Source organism: Eumetopias jubatus, unplaced genomic scaffold (genome assembly GCF_037043125.1).
Source record: "Eumetopias jubatus isolate StellerSeaLion01/CBP00866 unplaced genomic scaffold, mEumJub1_p1.0 scaffold_11, whole genome shotgun sequence".
In the NCBI taxonomy this organism is placed as follows: Eukaryota; Metazoa; Chordata; class Mammalia; order Carnivora; family Otariidae; genus Eumetopias; species Eumetopias jubatus.
Window position 1 is genome coordinate 22,815,066 of NW_028274817.1, and position 8,406 is coordinate 22,823,471.

At 38.2% G+C, this 8,406-nt stretch overlaps 1 pseudogene; it reads right to left on the reverse strand.

Moving 5' to 3' along the window:
* Window positions 1-5,523: 5,523 nt before the first annotated feature.
* LOC114223744 (dynein light chain 1, cytoplasmic pseudogene) lies at window positions 5,524-5,896 on the reverse strand (annotated as a pseudogene).
* Between the last annotated feature and the right edge of the window lie 2,510 nt (window positions 5,897-8,406).

An 8,406-nucleotide genomic window follows, 5' to 3' on the forward strand; every position in this document is an offset into this window, starting at 1 on the left:
CATTGTATCAACCCTTATTTTGTACATATATAAGTCTTTCTTTCTTTAAAATTTTGGGAGGCACTTTCTTCTAACAGACCAAAATACACCGAAAACCTGGTGTGTGGCACTGATCTATGCACCAGCCTAATCATATTTGATCATATTGTTTTTTTATTGTTTTGTTCTCTTTTTGTTTGCTTTTATCTTTTTCTTTTTTTCTCTCTTTTTTTTTCTCTTTCTTTTAAACTGGTTTCAGGTCTTTTCTGATTTGTTTAGAGTATATTTTCTGGGGATGTTGTTACCCTGTTAGCATTTTGGCCTCTCATTCATCTATTCTCGTCTGGACAAAACGACAAAATGGGAAAAACCACCTCAACAAAAAGAACAAGAAGTAGTACTGTCTGCCAGGGACCTACTCAATACGGACATTAGTACGATGTTGGACCTAGAGTTCAGAATCATGATTTCAAAGATACTAGCTGGGCTTGAAAAAGGCATGGAAGTTATTAGAGAAACCCTCTCTGGAGAAATAAAAGAAAAAACTACTGGATCATGAGGGCAGAATTTGAGAAACAAGAATACCATAAGATGAAACAACATTAGAATAATTGGGATCCCAGAAGAAGAAGAAAGACAGAGGGGGGCAGAAGGTATATTGGAGCAAATTATAACAGAGAACTTCCCTAATGTGGGGAAGGAAACAGGCATCAAAATACAGGAGGCACAGAGAACCCCTCTCAAAATCAATAAAAATGGGTCAACACACTGACATCTAATAGTAAAACTTACGAGTCTCAGAGACAAAGAGAAAATCCTGAAAGCAGCTCAAGAGAAGAGATATGTGACCTATAATGGTAGAAACATTAGATTAGCAACAGACCTATCCACAGAGACATGGCAGGCCAGAAAGGACTGGCATGATATATTCAGAGCACTAAACGAGAAAAATATGCAGCCAAGAATACTGTATCCAGCTAGGCTGTCATTGAAAATAGAAGGAGAGGTAAAAATCTTCCAGGACAAACAAAAACTAAAAGAATTTGCAAACACAAAACCAGTCCTTCAAGAAATATTGAAAGGGGTCCTCTAAGCAAAGAGAGAGCCTAAAAGCAGCATAGACCAGAAAGGAACATAGACAATATACAGGAAATCTCACCTTACATGCAATACAATGGCATTAAATTCATATCTTTCAATAGTTACCCTGAATGTAAATGGGCTAAATGCCCCAATCAAAAGACACAGGCTATCAGATTGGATTAAAAAACAAGACCCATGGATCTGCTGTCTGCAAGAGACTCATTTTAGAACCGAAGACACCCCCAGATTGAAAGTGACGGGGTGGAAAACCATTTACCATGCTAATTGGCACCAAAAGAAAGCTGGGGTGGCAATCCTTATATCAGACAAATTAGATTTTAACCCAAAGACAGTAATAAGAGATGAGGAAGGACACTATATCCTACTAAAAGAGTCTATTGAACAAGAAGATCTAACAATTGTAAATATCTATGCCCCTAACATGGGAGCAGCCAATTATATAAGGCAATTAATAACAAAAACAAAGAAACACATTGACAACACTACAATAATAGTGGGGGACTTTAACACTCCCCTGACTGAAATGGACAGATCATCTAAGCAAAAGATCAACAAGGAAATAAGGACTTTAAACGACACACTGGACCAAATGAACTTCACAGATTATATTCAGAACATTCCATCCCAAAGCAACGGAATACACATTCTTCTCTAGTGCCCATGGAGCATTCTCCAGAATAGATCACATCCTAGGTTACAAATCAGGTTTCAATCGGTACCAAAAGATTGGAATTATTCCCTGCATATTTTCAGACCACACTGCTTTGAAACTAGAACTCAATCACAAGAGGAAAGTCAGAAAGAACTCAAATACATGGAGGCTAAAGAGCATCCTACTAAAGAATGAATGGGTCAACCAGGAAATTAAAGAAGAATTTAAAACATTCATGGAAACCAAAGAAAATGAAAATACAACTGTTTAAAAACTTGGGATGCAGCAACGGCAGTCCTAAGAAGAAAGTATATAGCAATACAAGCCTTTCTCAAGAAACAAGAAAGGTCTCAAATACACAACCTAATCCTACACCTAAAGGAGCTAGAGAAAAAAACAACAAATAAAGCCTAAAACCAGCAGAAGAAGAGAAATAATAAAGATCAGAGTAGAAATCAATGAAATAGAAACCAAAAGAACAGTAGAACAGATAAACGAACCTAGGAGCTGGTTCTTTGAAAGAATGAACAAGATTGATAAACCACTGGCCAGACTTATTGAAAAGAAAAATGACCCAAATCAACAAAATCATGAATGAAGGAGGAGAAATCACAACCAACACCAAAGAAATACAAACAATTATAAGAACATATTATGAGCAACTCTATGCCAGCAAATTAGATAACCTGGAAGAAATGGCTGCATTCCTAGAGATGTATCAACTACCAAAACTGAACCAGGAAGAAAAAGAAAACCAGAACGGACCCATAACCACTAACGAAATTGAAGGAGTCATCAAAAATCTCCCAACAAGCAAAAGCCCAGGCCCTGATGGCTTCCCAGGGGAATTCTACCAAACATTTATTAAAGAAGAATTAATACCTATTCTCCTGAAACTGTTCCAAAAAATAGAAATGGAAGGAAAACTACCAAACTCGTTTTATGAGGCAACCATTACCTTGATCCCCAAACCAGACAAAGACACCATCAAAAAGGAGAATTACAGACCCATATCCTTGATGAACATGGATGCAAAAATTCTCACCAAAATACTACCCAATAGGATCCAACAGTACATTAAAAGGGTTTTTCACCACGACCAAGTGGGATTTATCCCCGGGCTGCAAGGTTGGTTCAACATCTGCAAATCAATCAACGTGATACAATACATTAACAAAGGAAAGAACAAGAATCATATGATCTCTCAATAGATGTAGAAAAAGCATTTGACAAAGTACAGCATCCTTTCTTGATCAAAACTCTTCAGAGTGTAGGGTAGAGGGTACATACCTGAATATCATAAAAGCCATCTATGAAAAACACACATCGAATATCATTTTCAATGGGGAAAAACTGAGAGCTCTCCCCCTAAGGTCAAGAATGCGGCAGGGATGTCCACTATCACCACTGCTATTCAACATAGTATTAGAAGTCCTAGCCACAGCAAGCAAACAACAAAAAGAAATCAAAGGCATCCAAATTGGCAAAGAAGATGTCAAACTCTCACTGTTTGCAGATGATATCATACTTTATGTGGAAAACCCAAAAGACTTCACCCCAAAATTGCTAGAACTCATACAGGAATTCAGTAAAGTGGTAGGATATAAAATCAATGCACAGAAATCAGTGGCATTCCTATACACCAACAACAAGACAGAATAGAGAGAAATTAAGGAGTTGATCCCATTTACAATTGCACCCAAAACAGTAAAATACCTAGGAATAAATCTAACCAAAGAGTTAAAGGATCTGCACTCAGAAAACAATAAAATACTCATGAAAGAAATTGAGGAAGACACAAAGAAATGGAAAAATGTTCCATGCTCATGGATTGGAAGAACAAATATTGTGAAGATATCAATGCTCCCTAGAACAATCTACACATTCAATGCAATCCCCATCAAAATACCATCCACTTTTTTCAAAGAAATGGAAGAAATAATCCTAAAATTTGTATGGAACCAGAAAAGACACCGAATAGCCAGAGGAATGTTGAAAAAGAAAAGCAAAGCTGGCGGCATCACAATTCCGGACTTCCAGCTCTATTACAAAGCTGTCATCATCAAGATAGTATGGTACTGGCACAAAAACAGACACCTAGATCAATGGAACAGAATAGAGAGCCCAGAAATGGACCCTCAACCCTGTGGTCAACTAATCTTTGACAAAACAGGAAAGAATGTCCAATGGAAAAAAAAAAAAACAGTCTCTTCAATAAATGGTTTTGGGAAAATTGGACAGCCACATGCAGAAGAATAAAACTGGACCATTTCCTTACACCACACCCAAAAATAGACTCCAAATTGTTGAAAGACCTAAACGTGAGACAGGAGTCCATCAACATCCTAAAGGAGAACACAGGCAGCAAGCTCTTCGACCTCAGCCACAGCAACTCCTTCCTAGAAACATTGCCAAAGGCAAGGGAAGCAAGGGCAAAAGTGAACTATTGGGATTTCATCAAGATAAAAAGCTTTTGCACAGCAAAAGAAATAGTCAACAAAACCAAACGACAAGCGACAGAATGGGAAAAGATATTTGCAAATGAAATATCAGATAAAGGGCTAGTATCCAAAATCTATAAATAATTTATCAAACTCAACACCCAAAGAACAAATAATCCAGTCAAGAAATGGGCAGAAGACGTGAACAGACATTTCTGCAAAGAAGACATACAAATGGCCAACAGACACATGAAAAAGTGCTCAACATTGCTTGGCATCAGGGAAATCCAAATCAAAACCTCAATGAGATACCACCTCACACCAGTCAGAATGGCTAAAATTAATAAGTCAGGAAATAACAGATTTTGGCGGGGATACGGAGAAGGGGAACCCTCCTACACTTGTGGTGGGAATGCAAGGTGGTGCAACCACTCTGGAAACAGTATGGACGTTCCTCAAAAAGTTGAAAATAGAGCTCCCATATGATCCAGCAATTGCACTACTGGGTATTTACCCCAAAGATACAAATGTAGGGATCTGAAGGGGTACATGCTCCCCGATGTTTATAGTAGCAATGTCCACAATAGCCAAACTGTGGAAAGAGCCAAAATGTCCATCGACAGATGAATGGATAAAGAAGATGTGGTATATATACAATGGAATATTATGCAGCCATCAAAAGAAATGAGATCTTGCCATTTGCAACGACGTGGATGGAACTGGAGGGTGTTATGCTGAGTGAAATAAGTCAATCAGAGAAAGACACGTATCATATGACCTCACTGATATGAGGAATTCTTCATATCAGGAAACAAACTGAGGGTTGCTGGAGTGGGGGTGGGGTGGAAGGGATGCAGTGGCTGGGTGATAGACTTTGGGGAGGTTATGTGCTATGGTGAGCGCTGTGAATTGTGCAAGACTGTTGAATCACAGATCTGTACCTCTGAAACAAATAATGTAATATATGTTAAGAAAAAAAAGAAGATAGTAGGAGGGGAAGAATGAAGGGAAGGAAATTGGAGAGAGGAGATGAACCAATAAAGATGATGGACTCTGAAAAACAAACTGATGATTCTAGAGGGGAGGGGGTGGGGGAATGGGTTAGCTGGTGATGGGCATTAAAGAGGGCACGTTCTGCGTGGAGCACTGGGTGTTATGCACAAACAATGATTCATGGAACACTACATCACAAACTAATGATGTAATGTATGGTGATTAACATAACAATAAAAATTTTTAAGGAAAAAAATAAATACAAATGTAGGCTGTTTTGCTAATTGTTTTATAACAACAAAAAATTTGTATAGAGTATGCCCTGTAGAAAATAACACAATAAAGGCTCAAATATCAAGGTGTTCCCTTGGGCAAGGCTGAACATTTTAGCATCTGGTATTTGAAATTTAGTCTGCAGTCCTTGTTTTTGGATGGATCACTGGGTGTGTGACATAGTCCATGCTTTTCACCAGATTTGAACTGAGGAATGGTCACTTGGCCCAGGTAGAAGTAGATGAACTGTTTGGTTTCATGGGTCACATTAACACCAAAATGCCTTCTCACAATGTAGTACCAGGTGGGGTTGTACTCACTGTTGAACTCTCTTAATATGGGAGGCAAGGTTTTTCTCTATGTTATATTTCTCCAGTGTCTGAGTAGCACACTCCACAGAGTCCTGTTGCATCTTCTCTGACAAACTGGAATTTTTGATCATGGCCTTTTGGTTGTACAGGGTTATGGAGAAGGAGGGGATGGCCAACTGCAATAGTCTCCTGGGGGAGGGTCTGGCTAAGACTCAGCAGGAGCTACTTACCAAAGCCCTGGTGCATGTCTGTAATGATTTTTTTCAAAGCTTTATATATTCAGCTTCATAGTATTTTGTGGACAATTTATGTCTGTATTTTACTATTTGTTTTCTACATGTTTCACATTTTTGTTCCTACATTTCTTTCATTGACTTCTATTTTGTTGAAAGATTTTATTTTGCTGTGCCACATTAATTCCAATTTAATTTTGTTTGTTTGTTTTTACTGTTTTTTTTCTTTTTAAGTTACTTTCTTAATAGTTACTATAGGGTTCATGTCTTAGTTGACTCAGAATGTCATAACAAAATACCATGGAATGCGTGTCTTAAACAACAGAAATTTATTTGCTCATGGTCCTGGAGGATGAAAGTCTGATATCAGGATGCCTGCATATTTGGGTTCTGGTGAAATCTCTCTTCCTGGCTTGCAGAGAGCCACTTCTTTTGTGCTCACATAGTCTTTCCTTAGTGAGTGCATGTGGAGAGAGATCTCCACTTTCTTCTTCTTTGAAGGCTATCAATCCTACTGGATTAGCATCTTACTCTCACCTCATTCAACCTCAATTATTTTCTGAAACCCATATCTCCAGGAACGCCTTGGTGGCTCAGTCAGTTAAGCCTCTGACTCTTTGTTTTTAATTTTTTAAATTAACATATAATGTATTATTTTTTTCAGGAGTACAGGTCTGTGATTCATCAGTCTTACACAATTCACAGCATTCACCATAGTACCTACCTTCCCCAGTGTCCATCACCCAGCCAGCCCAATCCCTTCCACCCCCTCCCCCTAGCAACCCTCAGTTTGTTTCCTAAGATTAAGAGCCTCATGGTTTGATTCCCTCTCCAGATTCATCTTGTTTCACTTTTCCTTCCCTTCCCCTATGATCCTCTGTCTTGTTTCTCAAATTCCTCATATCAGTAAGATCATATGATACATGTCTTTCTCTGATTGACTTATTTCGTTTAGCATTATACCCTCTAGTTCCATCCACATCATTGCAAATGGCAAGATTTCATTTTTGATGACTACATAATATTCCATTGTATATATACACCACATCTTCTTTATCCATTCATTTGATGATGGACATCTGGGCTCTTTCCATAGTTTGGCTATTGTGAACATTGCTGCTATAAACATTGGGGTGCAGATGCCCCTGTGGATCACTACATTTGTATCTTTGGGGTAGATACCCAGTAGTGCAATTGCTGGGTCGTACGGTAGCTCTATTTTCAACTTTTTGAGTAACGTCCATACTGTTTTTACAGAGCGGCTGCACCAGCTTGCATTCCCACCAACAGTGTAGGAGGGTTCCCCTTTCTCTGCATCCTTGCCAACTTCTGTCATTTCCTGACTTGTTAATGTTAGCCATTCTTACTGGTGTGAGGTAGTATCTCATTGTGTTTTTGATTTGTATTTCCCTGATGCCGAGGGATGTTGAGCACTTTTTCATGTGTCTGTTGGCCATTTGTATGTCTTCTTTGCAGAAATGTCTGTTCATGTCTTCTGCCCATTTCTTGATTGGATTATTTGTTCTTTGGGTGTTGAGTTTGATAAGTTCTTTATACATTTTGGATACTAGCCCTCTATCTGATATGTCATTTTCAAATATCTTCTCCCATTCTGTTGGTTGTCCTTTGGTTTTGTGGAGTGTTTCCTTTGCTGTGCAAAAGCTTTTAATCTTGATGAAATCCCAATAATTCATGTTTGCCCTTGCTTCCCTTGCATTTGGTGATGTTTCTAGGAAGAAGTTGCTGCAGCTGAGCTTGACGAGGTTGCTGTCTGTGTTCTCCTCAAGGATTTTGATGGATTCCTGTCTCACACTGAGGTCTTTCAACCATTTTGAGTCTATTTTTGTGTGTGGTGTAAGGAAATGGTCCAGTTTCATTCTTCTGCATGTGGCTGTCCAATTTTCCCAGCACCATTTGTTGAAGAGACTGTCTTTTCCCATTGGACATTCTTTCCTGCTTTGTCGAAGATTAGTTGACCATAGAGTTGAGGGTCCATTTCTGGGCTCTCGATTCTGTTCCATTGATCTAGGTGTCTGTTTTTGTGCCAGTTTCTGAGGCTCTGTTCATTTCTCTCTCTCTCTTTATCCTTCAGATTGGATAATCTTTATTGATTTATCTTTTAAGTCCAATGATTATTTCCACTGTCAGCTCAAATCTGCTATTGAGCCCTTCTTGTAAATTTCTCATTTCAGTTATTGTAATATTAAACTTTAACATTTCTATTTGATGTTTTTTTAAAATATATTTTGTCTCTGTATTGATATTCCTTATTGAGTCATTGTCAACACATACTCCTTTAATTTTAAAGAATGGTTTTCTTTATGTCTCTAAGCACATTTATAATAGATGCCTTGAAGTATTTTTCTACTAAGTCCAACATCTGGACACTATTATAGAGATAGCTTCTCTTGAATTTTTTT